The sequence below is a fragment of the Myodes glareolus genome, chromosome 13, assembly GCF_982192425.1.
Source record: "Myodes glareolus chromosome 13, mMyoGla1.1, whole genome shotgun sequence".
Taxonomy (NCBI): Eukaryota; Metazoa; Chordata; class Mammalia; order Rodentia; family Cricetidae; genus Myodes; species Myodes glareolus.
The window spans coordinates 41,070,425-41,089,128 of record NC_142038.1 but is presented as its reverse complement, the minus strand read 5'-3'; the positions used below and the strand labels follow the sequence as shown (position 1 = coordinate 41,089,128).

Below are 18,704 nucleotides of genomic sequence, written 5' to 3'. Positions count from 1 at the left end.
GTCCTGCTTCCTCTGTGTCTGGCCTGCAACTCACCGTGGAGCCTATTTCATCTCTTCTTTTCCACTCTGCCCGGAAGTCCCGCCTAACCTCTTCCTGCCTAGTATTGGCTCTTTATTACACCAATCAGAATGTGCCTTGGCAAAAACACGTCTTCACAGTGTACAAAAAGATTATCCCATAGCAGGCAAGAAGATAGGCTTGCCCTGATAAGGAAAAGCCGCTGTATTCTGAGCTCTGGTGCTTGGTGACTTCACTGTACAGACGCAGGGACCTACAAGGGGGAACCTCATTCATCAATATGACTCAGAAAGTTCAGGCACCAAAGGACTTTGCTCTTGAACAGAAGGTTTAAAGCCTGTCTGTGTGCTAGAGCGCTTGGAGAACTCTAAAACTCCCAAAGCCAGGCCACACTGAGGACCAGTCCAATCACAGTCACTAGGAGCAGGGCAGGGACATCAGTAGATGGAGCTTCCTAGGTGAACTCAGTGAAAGGCAGGCCTAGGAACTACCACTGCGAGGGAAAGCGAATTGAAAACAACAGTGTCCTGAGGTGAACAATTCAGGGACTCCCAATGAGAAACTTTGTTTGTTGGAGCAAATTCAAATGCTCTGTGCAGGCATATGTTTTTAGTCAAAATTTAGATTATTTCTGAAAAAAAAAAAAAACTCAAGCAGAAAAAGGTCCCTGTGCTGACACCAAGACAAAAGAAACAAGTCCACACAACTTGAGATTGTGTCAGGTGTGGTGTCCTGTGCCTGTAATCCCAGTACTGAGCAACTGTTTCAGGGCAGCCTGGGCTACATAGTGAGACCCTGTGGAGAAAAAAATTCAGATAGTGAAAATGTTTGGTACAGAATTCAGACCCAATATTTTCTGTGTTCAAAGACAAAATGAAAAGCCTGAACATTTCTCAGCAGGCAGGAACGAGAGCAGTGGTCCCAACCTTCCCAACACTGCGGCCCTTTAACACAGTGCCTCGTGTTGTGCTGATACGCACCATGGAATTATTTCCATTGCTGCTTCATAACTGCAATTTTGCTACTGTTATGAATCGTAATGTAAATATCTGAGATGTGAGTCCTGTGAAAGGGTCATTCAGGCCCCAAAGGGGTCAAGGCCCACAATTTTAGAACCTCTGATCTATACACAAACAGATTTGAACAGGAACAGGATGGGAATTCTAAACTACAACATGCAGTAGTCACAGTTAAGAAATTTATAAGTAGCAGACGTGCAAAGTGGTAGAGGACTTGCCTAGCGTTCTCAAGGTCTTGGGGTTTATTCCCCAGCACTGCAAAAAAAAAAATGTTTTTTGAATTGATATATCAGATGTAGCTAAAATTTATACAACAGACTGTAATATAAATCAGGGGATGATATTCAGAAAGACTCCTGTTGTTTTTTCATCAAATTCAGCAGCTGGCCCTTAAGCAACTGCTGTCCTAGTCTGGCAATTGCAACTCCTCAGCTACCAGTAAGAATTCAGCTGTACTGGCCAGGTGGAAATTCTGTTCCCTCAGGTACCAGCTCTATCACAGCTGCTAAAGGAAACTTTTCCTAGATCTTTATCCCTCTATAGAACTCAGGATTCAAAGGTTGAGGTGAAATTCTGCTCACTCAGTGAAGCTGAATAGCAAGCAAGTCGGTAGCCTTTTCTCTTAGCTTGTGTCTCCCCAAAAAACAGGGCATCCTTCTGTTCAGCCCCCACTTAAGAACCCACATTACACATGGTTCTTCCCTACCACTTCCTGACAGCTATCAGCTAGTGGCTGACTCAACCTCCTCACCGCAGGTTAATTTTATTTAATCAAACAAATGAAACATGTCTTTGCATCATTAAACAAATATCTCACAGCATAAATGAATGTAACACATCTTAAATTAATATTCCACAACAGACAAGAAAGAAAGAAAGAAAGAAAGAAAGAAAGAAAGAAAGAAAGAAAATAGAACACAGAAAAAAAGCATAGAGTATGAATTGATAGAACTTTTCCAGAAGGATAAGAGATAATATTCTTTAATCACAAAGCCCATTCTACCCATACTCCTTCTATTGTAGTAATTCAGTTTTTCCATATAGTTCAAGAAACAAAACAAAACAAGAAGATATAGGTAGCAACCTATATTCAAAGCTTTAATTACTAAAAACAGTTGTCTGCTTCACAAGCCCGTTTGTCAACACTTAGCATAATGTTACCTCTTGCAGACATATGCATCCAATTAGTCACAGGAGGGAGGTAGAGAGGAATATGGTCTTCTGAGCAATAAATGAAGAAAAGTGCTGTTTTCTCTACATGTTTTTTAAACAGAGTCTTCCTACATAATCCATGTTTGCCTTGAACTTGCTATATCTCCCTGCCTCAACTTCCAAGTGCTAGAATTATAGATGTGTGCCACCATCTCCACCTACAAATTCAGGAATCCAGTGAACCCCTAGTGGAGTACATGTAGAGAAATTCACGCTTTGACTTGCAAGGAAAAGAGAAACTTTAAGCTAGAGAAAGAGATTAATTTTGAAGATGTTGCAGAAAGTCAACTTTATTCTCAATTTAAAAAATAATAGCCAGCCGTTTTGAAATGGCTTAGTGGATAAGGATGCTTGTTGCCTTGTCGAGATGGTTTAGCGGTTAAAGTTGCTTGTTGCCAAGCATGGTGACCCAGAAGACAGGTGAAAGAAAGGGCTGACTCACGCACGTTGTCCTCTGACTTCTACACTCACTGACACACTCCCAACACGATCAATCAATTGATCGATTGACGAATCAATAAACCAAATCGATAAATGTGAAAGAAGTTTTTATGAAGCCCCGGAGAAGGGTATTTATAACAGTCTAATCGGTAAGCTTCAGGCCAATGAGAGACCTTGTCTTTAAAAGGGAAGGAAATGTGTCTTCTGCGGAACAACACCCAGGACACAAGACTGCTCTCTGACTACACATGAACATGTACACACACAGGCATGAGAACCTGCAATCACATGTGGAGCCACAAGAACATGAGTACTCATAAACACCATTTTAAAAACCTGAAAAAAAAGAGAGAAAGCAATTAGTAAAGGTGGGGATGGAGTTTTTGTACCATCTTGGCAAAGTCCATGGGTGTTTGAGACTTTGGGGAGTATGGTAGAATCTGGGTCTGATCCCCCTTCAGGCTCACTCACATCTCTCTATATCCTTTATCTATTTCTATTTTGACACAAGGTCTCAGCTATATAGCTCAGGTTGGCCTTGGACCACTGATCCTCCTGGTTTCACCTCCCTCATGATGGGACTATAAGCATGGACCTCTTTACTGACTGTCTCACCATCTCTTTTGCAAGACATTTTGGGTCCCTGCTTCTTACCAGTCACTGTGTAGAACCCTGGGAAGTGACAGCTTCCAGCTGCTATTAGCAGACGGAAGGAGAGAGGGCGCCAGCAACTACAGTTCAGAGTTCTGTAGGGAAGCCATTCTGGAGGTATTTGCTGTTGAGAGCAAGTGGAGCTTGGAACTCAGACCCTTCCCACAGACATCTGTTATCTCCCCAATAGAGAACCCAAAGGAAATGAGCAGCCGAGATGCATGCTCTCCTGTGGGTTGCAAGGAATTGCCCTGTCTAGCCCACTTAGGAAAGAGCAGAGCTGCCTTTGGGCGGCAAGGAGGTACCAAAGCCAGCGCTTCCCACATGTTGCTTGTGATAGGGTGCTCCCTGCCCTTGATCTCTGCTTCATCTTCCAGTTCCTTCTGTGTTACTGCTGTCCTGCAGACTTCCGGGAGGGAAGTGGCTTGGACTCTTCAACGGCCAGCTCAACCCTTCCCTTCACTGTTCACCCATGACAAATGTCCAGTTTTACTGTATTTTCGGAATCTGTAGACGAAGAGTCAGAGATGGAAGGTCAGAAGTGGAATTCAAGGAGTTGCTTTTAGCAAATATTCAAGCCAGCCCCAGTCTCGTGGTCCCTCACATCCTTCCCCTCTCCTATGACCAAAGTGCCACCATGGTGAGTGGTCCAGGAGTCTCTTGCCTCGGTGCCCAAGGAGGCAGTATTTTCCTTTCCCTCACTTCTGGGTGCTCCAAGAGAGGCCACTGTCCTGGTGCACACTTTGTGTGCCAGTGTATTATTAGTAAACACGCGTATCTCCCCTTTCACACTCCAGACAGCCCCAGTCTGGATAAACTTCATTGTTTTCTTGTGTAGGAATCTATGAGACTGGCAATAAGAGTATCCATTCTTTTCGGGGAACACTCATCCCCAGTATCAAGGAACAGAACCAGCTCCACAGAATCCAACAGTAGTCAGACCACAATGGGCTGAAAGTAGTATTAGTACATCCACCTGTCAACTCATTCATTTTTATATGATAGCAGGTGCGGGACTATAGCAGTTCAATCCAGGTTGTATTGGGATACATAGGATTAATATTGTCCCTCCCAGTCACTTCCTGTCCTCCATTGATTGGGAATTCATGTGATGCTAAAGTCCATCTTCACCTCAGACACCCTTTGTCACCTGCCATTTGGATATATTGTCCTTAGGACAACTGACAGTTGCATCCTCAGCAGCAGCACCACATATTAAGGGAGGATCAATTTTAGCAAATCATTCTAGTTTTATTTCTGTTGCCGTGGTAAAATATCCACAAGCAACTTAGAGGAGAAGGGGCGTCGTTTGGCTTATGTTTTCAAGTTACAGTCAATCACTCCAGGGAAGTCAAGTTAGGAACTCAGGCTGGCCTCAAATTTTCCATGTAGCCAAGGATGACCTTAAACTCTTGATCCTCCTGCCTCCACTTTGGGAGTGCTGCTTTTGATCCTCCATGCCTGGCTCAGAAGGTTCAGGCTTGGTTGCCTAAGAGCTGAACCCAAATGTCGCTCCCTACTAGGCAAGCTTGTGCTGTTTGCATGGAAGCCATGCAAATGGGATCAGGGAGGACAGGGGCCTTTGCAGTCCTATTCCTACTCAAAGGCCACCAAGCCAAATCAGGATGGTGTGGAGGAGAGTTGTAACAAGTCTCAAGTGTGCAGCATTGCTGGGTTCTGCTCACCATGGGCTCCCTGCAAACCCCCATCCACTTCTTCTGTCTGTGTTTAAGCTACAGCTGCCAATGCTGCTTGTCTGAGTGTTTCCCCACATCGCAGCCAAGTGTTGCACAAGGTATTTCCAGTTATATCTGGGCTGCTCGAGGACCCTATGGGCTATGAATAAGTAGCTAAGTTTTCTAGACAAGTGGGCACTCAGTTTGTGCCAAATTTACTAGCTGCTGTGGCAGCCAGGGTGGCATACAGCTACCCTAAGGGTGTGAGACACTCCTACTTTCCCCTTGTGGTTGGAGCTATAAGGAGCGTTTCATTTACTAAATGAGGCCAAGTCAGAAAATGCAGACCTAAGTTCTAATTCTAGCTTCCCTTCTTTCTACATTGCTCCCTTCACCTCTCTGGACCTCAGAATGCTCACACGGATGCAGCCAAGGTCGGCCTGTGACGCCATCATGTTAAATCCCCTCTGATGTGTGGAGCGGCACTACCGCTGGTGGCAGTCACTACCTGCTTGTTCTACCCAAGTAAATGCTTTCTCTGAGTTTCTGTTTCCTTATTTGCAAGGGTGCTGTTCACACCACAGGCCCCTCTAAGGAAGCTGTGGGCTGTGAGTGGGCGGGACTCCCCCAGAAGCATGTGGCTTGGTAAGCATACACAGGAGGCATTCAATATGGCATCATTTGCCACATCAACTGGAGTCTACATCTGTAAAAGGGGAAGAGTTCTCACTAATCCAGCCTGTGAAAATAGAAATGGGACAAAGCATGGTGGTGTGCTCAGGAGACTGAGGCAGGAGGATTATGTGTTCGAGGTCAGCCTGGGCTTCATGGGGAAAACCTGTCTGGAAAATAGGGGGAAAGGATGAATATAGTGATAGAAAAAAATGAGAATGCTTGGGATCAAGGAAAACATACGTCACCAATTCTTATGAAAAGAAAATAGACTGCAGTCAGCTTGATGGAGCAGATAGTAGGTGCCTGATTATTTTTAAAAAGGTAAAAATTGGGGCTAGAGAGATGGCTCAGCAGTTAAGAGCACTGGCTGCTCTTCCAAAGGTCCTGAGTTCAATTCCCAGCAACCACATGGTGGCTCACAACCATCTGTAATGAGGTCTGGTGCTCTCTTCTGGCCTGCAGGCACACACAGAATATTGTATACATAATAAATAAATAAATAAATAAATAAATAAATAAATAAATATATTTCTTTAAAAAAAAAAGGTAAAAATTGTACAGAAGTCCACTTAACCACTGGCCTGTCTCAGAGGAATCTCAGGTGGACCCAGGAACCAGCTGTAGAGGAGAAAGGGAGGCAGAGGCAGAGGACAAGGGCCATAAAGTGACTGGAAGTAGAGGGAAGCCTTCAAGAGCAAGGGAGCAGCTGGGGGAGAGATGGGAATGTCTGAAGCTGATGGGTTGGTTCAGAACTGCCCACTACCCCTAAAGAGTGCTACCTAGGGCTCGTGTTAAAATGAGAGGAAGTTACTAGGGGAATTTTGCTTCTCTAATTGTGAGGCAGGATGAGTTTATTTCTTGTTTTTTTGTTTTGTTTTGTTTTGTTTTTCTGTCTAGAAGGGGAACCACCATGGAACTGCCTGTTTCGAGATAGCAATCCTATAGAGAAGGAGTCCTTGGGCCCTGAGGTCCACAGGGAAGCAGACACCAGGGGTTGGGGTACAGAGGCGAAACTCCTGGGCAGAGATCCAAGTTTGATGAATGTGCCTTTTTTCTAGCATATTTCTTATGGAAAATGGCAAACGTCAGCACAGTGGACAGCACTTTGCAGGGTGCACTGACAGGGATCTGTGACTGCCTGGATTTTATCACTTCCGTTTTCCTATGCAAGCTTTATCACAGCTACAGACCAACACCCTGCATGCCCACTGCCCTGTCTCCATTTTGGTGTGATTAGAAGTAATGCCAGGCCCCTAAAGACTTCATCGTACAGCTCTAATCGCACACCCCACTTCCAGGTCAGTTGCAGATTTGGTCAAAACCCTGCTTAACTCTGATCCTAGGACGCGCCAGAGTTTTCTGGTCATGAAACTCTTTGTCCAAACACCATGTCCAAGAATCCCACCTTAAACAGTTAATCCCAGTCAGAGCATTGATTGCTGTTGAGTTCAAGGCCCTGTGTGACAGATAATGAAGACGGAGAATGCAAGATACCATTCATCCTGGTCATGCAGTAACAACAGAAAATTTGTTGAGCAACCTTTCCAAACCAGGATGCACACAGGTGTTATGTCCACTCTCAGCCAGCCTCCCAGGATGGTCATAGAGACGAGCTGTGAGGATGCCTGGACATCCGGTCCTGTGCTTTCCACAGGACAGGCAGCGAACCCCATCACTGCTCCTCTTTCCTTGACATAAGTAGAGTTTGCAGTGTTGGTAAGGCTAAGATAAAGAGTGAGTCTCTGGTGCCTCATACTGTACTTACAGTAACCTGACTAAAAGGGACTCACTATAAATAGAAACAATGATTCCAGTCATCGGGGAAGGGCAAAAGTTTTAGGAACTTTGTAACAAGAACCCCAAACACTATGACTGAAGGCGTGTTGTAACTTTAGGGGTGTTTTTGTTTCTTTCTGTCAGGCTTTTACTATGTAACCAAGGCTGCCCTCCAATTTGTGATCCTCCTGCCTCAAACTCCCAAGCGTCCTGAAGGTTGGGGTTACAAATTCCTATTGCATGCTGACCCAATTTTTTTTTAATTATCCCTTCATTTACATCAGAAGTGTACAAATCTTTCCTTTAAGAAATGCTCGAGTGACAGCCCATGAGGACAAAGTACAGCTGACCTTCTTACAGCCCCATAAAACCACAGGGAAAAATCTGAGCGGTTACTCTCTTCCCTAACTCCACAAAGAAAATGGCGCTGATAGGTCAGTTCTTACATGTGCCTTCTTTACCAGGAAGTTTTACCTGTTCTTTCTCAAGAACAGAGTGCTTAGACAAGGAGTCCAACAAATACATGAGGTTCAGGACGACCTCAGGTAGTTGTGCCTTCAAGGGTGTGCCCCTGCAGTATGTCTTAACTTTCCTTGGAGAGTCTTAAGCAGCGGTGAATTGCTCAGTGGCTTCTCCTGCTGTCACGGTCGCCATTTTGAAAGTCAGGCTGGGAGGCAGTTACTTCTACTTAAGGGGCCTTGAGTTCACCATTCCTACTAATGGGGCGTGAGGGTGGGAAGTGAAAGGCACTTCCTCAGAACAGCTTCTTTTCTGATCAGTGATGACTAAAATGAGAAAAGGCTGTGGCAAAATTAAAAGAAGTCAGTGAAGTTTGGGCCCCCAGCCACGTACTCAAGCTGCCTTCCCCCCACAGACTTTCCCTCTCCCTCTGACAGGTACTTAGTGACTTCCTCCTTTCAGACTACCCCAACGGGAAGCAGATAAGAGAAGGAAAGACGTAAGAGGACAGAACCCAGCAAGGTTCAGCCGATCTCGGAAAAACAGCCGCTGTGGAGTAAGGAGCAGGCCAAGTGACACTTGAGTGGGTGGATGCTGACACTGACGTGAACAATGGAACGTGAATGGGAGAAAGTTCCTGAAAAGCAAATGACGGTGTCTTCAACGCTCAAGTGGGAAGAACCAAAAATTTATTTTAGCTGGACAAAAAAATCATACTAACTAAAATGTCATTTTGTTCTTTAATCCCAACATACATTAAAATTATTCTTTGTACCATTACCAAACGAAAGTCTATGGCAGCCACGATGATTTAGACTAATCTGATCCTCTCCCACTCTTGATCACCAAATGCAGTCTTTCCAAGGCAGCCAAGAGGGCAATTTTGTTTTGCTTGGTTTAGTTTGGGCTTTTCATTTGTTTAGTTGGTTTGGTCTGAGACATGGCTGGTCCCTTTCACTAGCACGGTCTGGCCCGGAACTCGCTGTGGTTGCCGCACACTCCTAATGCCACAGACAGAGCAGGCTCCTTCCTCACTGTGGGTCTTTGAAATCTCTCTGGAGCCATGAGCCAAAATAAGCCTTGCTTTCCTTTCTACCTCGTATCTGTCATGGTGTGTGTGTGTGGGGGGGGGGTGTCTCAGTCTAGCAAAAGAAACTAGTCCATCATCTCTCTCTTTTCCGCTGAGCTCAGGACAAGGACTACTTTGAGTTTCTTGAAATAACAAGAAAATGCCTCAAGACTTTGTGATTCACGCTGTTCTTACTGTGGGAAAAGACTGCTTTGGCTCATACACTGTCTCCTGTTATCTCTAAGGCCTTAGAGTGCTCGGTCAGGCCCCTTCCAGTTTAAATCAGCTCCTCCTGCTACTGAACCTTCTGGAGCCCTGGATCATTTTAAGAAGTGTGCTATTAAGAGTCAGTGGGGATGGAAGATGGGAGACACCAAGAGAACAAGGCCTTTGAGACACAACAGGACTGACGCCCAGACGACCTCAGAGACTGGCAGCATGTACAGGGCCTGCGCAGGTCTAAGCCAGATAGGACCCCAAAACTGAGACCGGAAGTAGACACAAACCCCCATCTCTAACTCAGAAGCTATCTCCAGTTAATATCCACTCCCAAAGGAAAAAGCAGTTTCCTCCAGTGGAGTCTCACTGGGTATAGAAACCACACCTAAGGGCAGGCCTGTGACTAGCAGTAGATGGCCAACACAGAATCAACTTAATGACATTTTGGAGAATCTTTGTCTCATAAGGCTTTGTCTGAGGCTTTTTTTTAAATTAACCTTATAGGTCTTTTGCTTATATACTATGATTTCCATTTCTGTGTTTTATCGAGATTTCTGCCTGTATGATATGTGTTTCTACATCTGTATGTGTTTCTTGTGCCCTTTTTTTTTTGGTTCTGTTTTTCTGTTTGTTTGGTCCTATTCTGTTTTGTTTGCTTTTATTTTATTCTTTTTTATTATTTATTTATTCTTAGGTGCCTGTTTTCTAATGAGAGAGAGAAAACTCCTTGGTGGGCAAGGAGTTGGGAAGGATCTGGGAGGAGTTGGGGGAAAGGAAACTATCATTAGATTATATCCTATAAAAATCTATTTACAATTGAAAGAAAAGGAAAAAGGTTGCTATTTACATAAGGATACAAGCTTATCATTTGAAAGTCCGTGCATCTCTCTGGACCCATTTTTTTTCCTTCCCTGCCAGACTCCCAGCTCCAAGCACAGCACCTGACACACACACCAACATCTGTGGAAGAAACACTGAACGAATGAACTGCTGGCCAGCACCAACCCCGGGGCTAATTCCACAGTCCTCACTGGATGTACCTGGACTCCCCCCTCTCCCCACTCTCTTTCATGCTCAAGGCCTTAGGCACTCCCCCCACCATTACATCAGAGATACCAGGAGGACATGGGGCATACTTGTGTATCTATCATCCTTCCCTGGAATGTCTAGCCTGTCCCTTGACCCTCACAGATGTTCTAAAATATTAGGGTAAGTGGCGGGGTCAGGTTTTGTACCTAGGGTTAGCTTGGTACCTACTATGAAGTACAGACTGGCCTTGAATGCACAGCAACACCCTTTCTTAGCATCGTGGGTGCTGAGATTATGGGTTTGCACCACCATGCTGGAGTCTCTCTATAAAGCTTTTTTTACTGCTGGTGATTTTTGCTTCTTTGTTGTTGTTTTGTTTTTCAAGACAGGGCTTCTCTATGTAGCCCTGACCATCCTGGAACGCACTCTGTAGACCAGGTTGCCCTCGAATTCAGAGAGCTGCCTGCCTCTGCCTCCCAAGTGCTGGGATTAACAGTGTGTACCACCACTGCCCAGCTATAAAGCCTTTTTTAAAAAAATTTTTAATTGATTTTATTGAGCTATGTATTTTCCTCTGCTCCCCTCCCTTTCTCTCCCTTCCCCTTCAACCCTCTCCCATGGCCCCCATGCTCCCAATTTACTCAGGAGATCTTGTCTTTTTCTACTTCCCATGTAGATTAGATCCATGTATGTCTCTCTTAGAATCCTCATTGTTGTCTAAGTTCTCTGGGATTGTGATTTGTAGGCTGGTATTTTTGTTTTATGTCTAAAAGCCACTTATGAGTGAGTTCGTATGATATTTGTCTTTCTGGGTCTGGGTTACCTCACTTAATATGATGTTTTCTAGATCCATCCATTTGCCTGCAAATTGCAAGATATTGTTTTTATCTGCTGTGTAGTACTCCATTATGTAAATGTACCACATTTTCCTTATCCATTCATTGGTTGAGGGACATTTAGGTTGTTTCCAGGTTCTGGCTATGACAAGCAATGCTGCTATGAACATAGTTGAGCACACGTCCTTGTGGTACGATTGAGCATCCTTAGGATATATACCCCAAAGTGGTATTGCTGGGTCTTGAGGTAGGTTGTTTTCTAATTTTCTGAGTAATCACCATACTCATATCCAAAGGGGCTGTACCAGCTTGCACTTCCACCAGCAGTATAATGCCTTTTTTATGGAAGTGCGAAACAAAAAAGGCCGTCACTGCTGGTATATCTTACCATTGCCTGTGCCCATATTGTTAAATTACATCTTCACATTCCTGCAGCAGCAATGATAACAGGATAGGATCAGAGAGAACAGAATCAAAAAAAGAAGTCATGAGATAAGGGTTGGCTGAAGGAAGAAAACCTGACAAAGAAGAAGGGAGAAGAAAAGGAAGCAATAAGAGATAGCATTATAATCTTATGATCAATGAAACCTTATTGTTGATTGGTTGACTTGGAAGTGCTAGCTTTACAAATATTTTTTAAAGAAAGTGCCATAATGAAACACAGTACTTTATATTTTATATATAAAAATTAGATATTTTTTTTGAAAAAGAGAAAAAGAATTTCAGAGGAGAAACTCTTACTTTTTAAAAACAGTGAAAATAATTTTCCTCCACTATAATAGCAATTTTATTACTATCTAGGCTTCTTAACAAAACTTACTGGATACCATACGAATCTTGTTTTTACATAGGGATCACACCCCTGGGGTCTTAAGCAAGTGCTCTCTACTCCTGAGCAACTTTCCCATCCTAAGTGTTAGACCTTTTAAGTCCTGACACTCTTGTTCATGGCCCCTAAAGAACTCCTGGAGGATTCGGAGGGACAGTAATGGAGGCACTCCTGTCTTACAAATGGCCCTACAATGGCCAAGTCTTACAAATGGCCCTACAATGGTCAATCTGTTTAGCTGGCACCCAGGAAGGATGTGTCAGTAAAGTCAGCCTTAGGCCACGTGTAGAACAGGCTCCCAAGGGTCTCAAAGCCCACAGTCAACACAGAATCCTCCCACTCTTTCGAGCCAAATACAGTCAACTGCTCTCAGCAAGTCTAAAGGATTTTTTTTTTCCTCTCCTGAATGGCTCTACTACCATTTTCAATCCTTTTTCCATTCCATCTGACTCAAAGCAGAAGTGAATTTCTAACTTATGGACCAATATTCAGCCGAGATGGCTATCAGATGACGTCAGAGTTTAGGTAGAGAACGGATTAACCCTTCACTGACGGTCTGTGAAAGATGCACCTCTTTCTGTAAGGAAAGGGGTTCATTTGATTGGTGGGAAGGAAGGGTCTAACTGGTGTTTGTTTCCTGTAAACAGCTGACAGGGAGTGAACCATTCAAAGCTCAGCAGTTTTCTTCCTTTTCCCATTAACTCAACTGAAGCCCTTGGGGGAGGATTAACATCAAAGAAGCTGAACCGCACTATTAAGGGGGAGAACTGCCTGCGGTGTAAAGTGAACGGCTGAACGTGGATGAGAAATGTGGGCTCCATTGCCCACGCTGCAAAAATCAGTGGGAACCAGAGAAATCAAACTCCTCTCTGGACCGCAGGTTCCTAAACTCCAATAATAATTTCTGAGATTACTTCGGTTTCTTATTGTTCAAGAGGCAAATCTGTGGGGTTAATGTTCTCTTTAATTCAGGATTCCTCCTACGGTGCTCCAACATAAACACGTCTTCTTAGATGAGGCGTGTGGGTGATGGATGGCTCTGCTTCCAGGGAAGCCACTTCTCATAACCTGATATGCGGTCGTGTAGTCTGCTATTCTAAAGCTTCTTCGGATTGGCCTTAGTCTAGGCACTAGAAACATGCAAACAAGAGCTCTTACGAGGTCATATGACAGAAGTTTAAATATTTAAAGACATCCACCTGTTCTGCTGTCCAAGCTAAACCTCTCCTCTTCCTTGGACCCTATGTAAACCATTTCTGGGCATTTCGACATCTTTTATGCCTGTGCCACCTGCTCCTTGGTTGCTCAATGTCAGTCTTAAAATCCAGTCCCCAAATCTAAGCTTGTATCCTTGCTGAGATCTCAGCAGTTGGCCTGAAGAGTATTCAGAAAAACACCACTCATTTCTTAGAGGAAAACTGTGATTCGGGCTCTATTGTATAGAATAGTATATAAAAGGCTTCCCTGAGGTAAGTTAGGATTGTGGGAGCCCTATTCTAATAAAGACGATGGAATCAAGACGTAAACTGGAGAGCAATGAATTACCAGTCCTGAGCTACAGTCACCGTGGTTGTCTCCCAAATTAGCCCAGTGCTTCTGACAACCAAGGCAGAGGGGGAATGGGGAAGGTCACTCATTATGGGGAGCAAAAGTACTCCCACCTCTAAACTCTTAGATACTTCTCCCTATGTTGAGCTTTCCCAATCTGATTGAAAACAGCAGATATGCAGAGAACTAGGAACTCAAACTGACACACGTGGGATGGTCAGAAGCTATGTTGTGGAATATTAATTTAAGATGCGTCACATTTGTTTATGTTGTGGACTATCTGCTTGATAATGCAAAGCTGTGTTGCTTCTTCTATGTTGCATTTGTTTAACCCTGTGAAGCTGTGTTACTTTGCCTGTCTAAAACACCTGATTGGTCTAATAAAGAGCTGAATGACCAATAGCTAGGCAGGAGAGGGATAGGTGGGGCTGCCAGGGAGAGAGAATAAACAGAAAGAGAAAAAGGAGAAAAGATTGAGAAGTGAGAAAGGGCAGAGAGGAGGATGCCTGGGGCTAGCCACCCAACCACACAGCCAACTACAAAGTAAGAAAGTTATACAGAATTAGAGAAAAATAAACCAGAGACAAGAGGTAGGCATGATAATTTAAATTAAGAAAAATAGGCTAGAAACAAGCCAAACTAAGGTCAGGCATTCAAAAGAAAAAATAAGACTCCATGTGATTATTTGGGAGCTGGGTGGAGAGCCCCCAAAGAGTCAAAGAAGGGGGAAAAAACAACCAACTACAATGTCTTATTTTTTCATATTATATTTTATAAAATGTCTAACTTAGCTGGGTGATGGTGGCGTAAACTTTTAATCCCAGCACTTGGGAGACAGACGCACATGGATCTCTGTGAGTTTAAGGCCAGTTTGATCTATAAGAGCTAGTTCCAGGACAACTAAGGCTACACAAAGAAACTCTGTCTCAAAATAACAAAACAAAACAAAACAAAAAGTCTACCTTAAAACTTAATGTATTTTAATGGCACTTGATAATTATCAATATGAGAAATATAGCTAGCTTAAACATTAAAATATGCACATCAACCTGGTATAGTCTTGGGCTATATAACCCCTCAATCATTCTCTCTCCCCCTCTCTCTCCTCTTCCCTCTTTGTGTCTCCCCCTCCCCAAGGTCTAGAGCAACCCAGGCTGATCTCAAACTCACTCTGTAGCTGAGGATGACCTCCTCCTTCTATCTTCCATGTGTTGGGATTTCAGTAAAGCAGTACCATGCCCAGAAAAAAAAATTAAGTCTTACCTAGAAAATAGCACTGGTCATTACTTCAGTCATTTAACAAATCAAAATTTTTTTTCTACTAATTACTAGAGCAGATAGGATTCCAGGAATAAGATTTCTGTTTTCAGTTCTGTCTCTCCCTACCTGTGAAAACACAGAGAAGTCTCTTCTATTTTCATAGGAACTCAGATTCCCCAGCTATAAAATAAAGGGGCTAAGTAAAATGAATTCTAGGGGCTTTTTCTATGTCTTTGAAATTTTAAGTATTTCGTTAAAAGACACAAAATACCACACTTGATACTTATCACTAGGACTGTTGACTATTTACCGAGCTGTAAGTGGTAGTGTAGATCGGTACTGTGGGTTGGAAACTGTAGACCGTTTTAATCATGCTTTTCCAGATATCAGGAGGGAGGTTACAGTAGCAGCCGGCACACAGCCAATACTAGCAGCGCCCGCAGTGGCACGTAGTGTTTGGGAATTTCTGCACACAAGCAAGAGGTTCTAAAGATACCATCGAGAACAGCCACAACACATACAATCTGACCAAGTCAAACACATTTAAAATGAAAAGACAACCATAATACTTGGGATCATTTCACTCTTACATAAGGCGTGCTGACAGACCTAGCCTGGCACAATTCGTTGTACCACATTGAAACCCAAGAGCCAATTTCCCTCTGGTGTAACACATCTTCTACAAAACTAACACCTAAATTCAAGAATAAAAATTCACAAGTATTAGGCTAGCCTCGGTTTAAAATGTGATCTATCTTCTGAGGTCCCAAAATTTTCTTCAGTATGAATAAGATAGCTGAAGACATAAGGCCAAGTGTAAGAAAATATCAGAACCCAGAGTGAGCCTTTATCCTGGACAGTATTTTACGTGATTAACAGTTAGATTTGCAAAGAAAAAGTTCTTTTTCACAAAGGAAATTCCCAGGGATTGCTCAGTAATTTTAAATTTCCATAATGGAAGCTCATTTGAAATGTAAAGTTAGACAGGAAAAAAACACACCCTATTTTTAACTGTGATTATGAAATATGTTACAAAGTAATAAAAGTATTAGGCTGGCTAAAGGGTACTTCAAAATCCAGACAAATAAGTCTGGCTTGAGAAGACAGTGGAATAAGAAATGACAAAGAATGGAATAACTTAAATCCAAGACAACTGCATAGTACATACGTGACTCAATGCCATACAGCACTTCTCGAAGAATTATTTTATATTTCTGGAAAGCAAATCAATTACAGTTGTTCAAACTACCACAATAGCTTGAAGGTTTATCAACTCCTCTCCTCAATAAATGGCATTTTAGTTACAAATAGTAAAGTAGGTGGTAGAGCTTCATTGCAAGAGAAACTCATACAATATAAATTTCAAACTCCCACAGAGTGTACTTTTCCTCTAACCTCCCCATGACACAACAGACACCTCAAGTTGCCAGAAAAAGTTTGTTGTTGGCATAAAAACAGACAGTAGGATCAATGGAACCAAATCAAAGACCCAAATATCAATTCATACACTTATGAACCCCTGATTTTTCACAAAGAAATTAAAATTATAAGATGGAAAAAAGAAAGCATATTTAGTAAATAGTTCTGGCATAACTGGATGACAACACGTAGAAAAATGCAAATAGATCCATACCTATTGCCATGCACAAAACTCAAGTTCAAATGGATCAAAGACCGCAACATAAAACCAACCACACTGAACCTCATAGAAGAGAAAGTGGGAAGTAGCCTCAAATGCATTGCCACAGGAGACCACTTCCTAAATATAATCCCAGCAGCACAGACACTGAGAGAAACAATTAATAAATGGGACCTCCTGAACCTGAAAAGCTTCTGTAAAGCAAAGGACATGACCAACAAGACAAAATGGCAGACTACAAAATGGGAAAAGGTCTTCACCAAGCCCACATCTGACAGAGGACATACCTCCAAAATATACTAAGAACTCAAGAAACTGGACACCAAAATACCAAATAATCTATTTTTAAAAATGGGATACAGATCTAAGCAGAGAATTCTCAATAGAAGAATCTCAAATAGCCAAAGACACTTAGGGAAATATTCAACTTTCTTAGCAATCAGAGAAATTCAAATCAAAACAACTATGAGATACCATCTCACACCTGTCAAAATGGCCAAGATCAAAAACACTGATGACAGGCTATGTTGGAGAGGATGTGGAGTAAGGGGAACACTCCTTCATTGCTGGTGGAAGTAGAGTCGCTTTGGAAATGAGCATGGTGATTTCTCAGAAAATTAGGAATCAATCAACCTTAATATCCAGCAATACCATTTTTGGGCATATACCCAAAGGATTCCCAATCATACCACAAGGACACATGCTCAACTATGTTCATAGCATTATTTGTAATAGCCAGAACCTGGAAACAACCTAAATGCCCCTCAACCAAAGAATGGATAAGGAAAATGTGATACATTTACACAATGGTATACTACACAGAAAAAAAAAAAAAATGACAGCTTGAAATTCACAAAGAAATGGACAGAACTAGAAAAAAAAACATTCTGAGTGAGGTAGCCCAGACCCAGAAAGACAAACATAGTATATACTCATAAGTGAATATTAGACATAAAGCAAAAGATAACCAGACTACAGTCTACAACCCCAGAGAACCTAGACAACAAAGAGGACCCTAAGAGAAACATACATGGATCCACTTAGGAAGAAGAAAAAAACAACATCTCCTGAGTAAACTGGGGGGGGGGGCAGGGAGAGGGTGGAAGGGAAGAAGGGAGGAAACAAGGAGAATGGGGAAAATGTATAGCTCAATAAAAACAATAAAAAAAATGTTAAATACCACGGGGCAGATTTGTAAAGATGAAAAACTCAGCCAACAATTATCTCAGAAAAAATAGGAGTATTTTTTGCCATATTAGCATGTGTAATAAGAATAGCATTTCCCCCCACTGAACACCTCTCGGTACTTCCAGAAAGAGCAGGTTGGCAAATCCCAATAAACAGTATATGAAGAGGTAAAACAGGAGGTTAACAACCAAATGAACTCGCAAAATAAACCTTTCCGAGACTGAACCATTCTTGAACTCTTATTAAAAGCAAAAGAACAATTGTTGGTGCATTTCACTGCGCACGGAATGGGTGACTGACTTGCGATGATCTGATAATATACATAGTGTCCAGCAGCCCAACAGTTTTTTTTTTGTTTGTTTGTTGTGTTTTTTTTATTGCATCCTCCAACCATAAGAGATCATTAGAGGTGAAGCCTTTGTGACACTATACACACACATACACAAAGTTGGTCACCACGAATCATACTTCCCATGTGATGGTGGGTAAAAAGATGCGTTGTTGATGTTGTTGTTGTTTCTGATCTAAATTGGGGTGGGGGGGGGACAGCGTTGTGCCTCACTCTACATGATAAATTTCCCCAGAAAGAAGCCAATGAAAACTGCTCCAATCACAAGCAGAAGAACAGGAATAGGCGTGGTGCGACTCTTCTTCAAGGACGTGGAGGAGGCGAGCCTGGGATCGTCGAGGTGCGCTGGCTTTCTGAGTCTCAAGCTTTCGTCCCCTTTTCCAATCTCTTTTGGCATTTCAAACACACACCTCAGTTTCGAACCCATGATTTCACTGGGTTTCGCCTTCTTCCACAAGTTCTCCATATCCGAAGGGTCCGGGGGAGCAAACATTGTCTGCACCATGAACTTGTGCTTAACCTCCCGGCTGGGGTCATAGCGGAAGGGCTGCAGCATGGTGGCGACAGTCACTGTGGAGCCCGGCTCGACGACGCCGCTGTTGGGACGCACGCAGTAGCAGCGAGGGTTGGTGCTCTTCATCTTGAAGCACACTTTCCTCGCTGACGGGTTGTGCAGTTTAAGATGCGTGGTGACGACGGTGGTGAAGGGACCTTTGAACCTGAGGACCTTGGGCGGGTCGAGGACCAGGACCTGCAAGGGTTTTGCGGTGGCACGGGAGGTGGACGCCATGGGCCCCGGAGCCGGCGGCG

The 18,704-nt window shown here is 43.1% G+C and overlaps 1 pseudogene; it reads right to left on the bottom strand.

Annotated features, from left to right (window-relative positions):
• Positions 1-17,766: 17,766 nt before the first annotated feature.
• LOC125390564 (vesicle-associated membrane protein-associated protein A pseudogene) lies at positions 17,767-18,704 on the bottom strand (annotated as a pseudogene).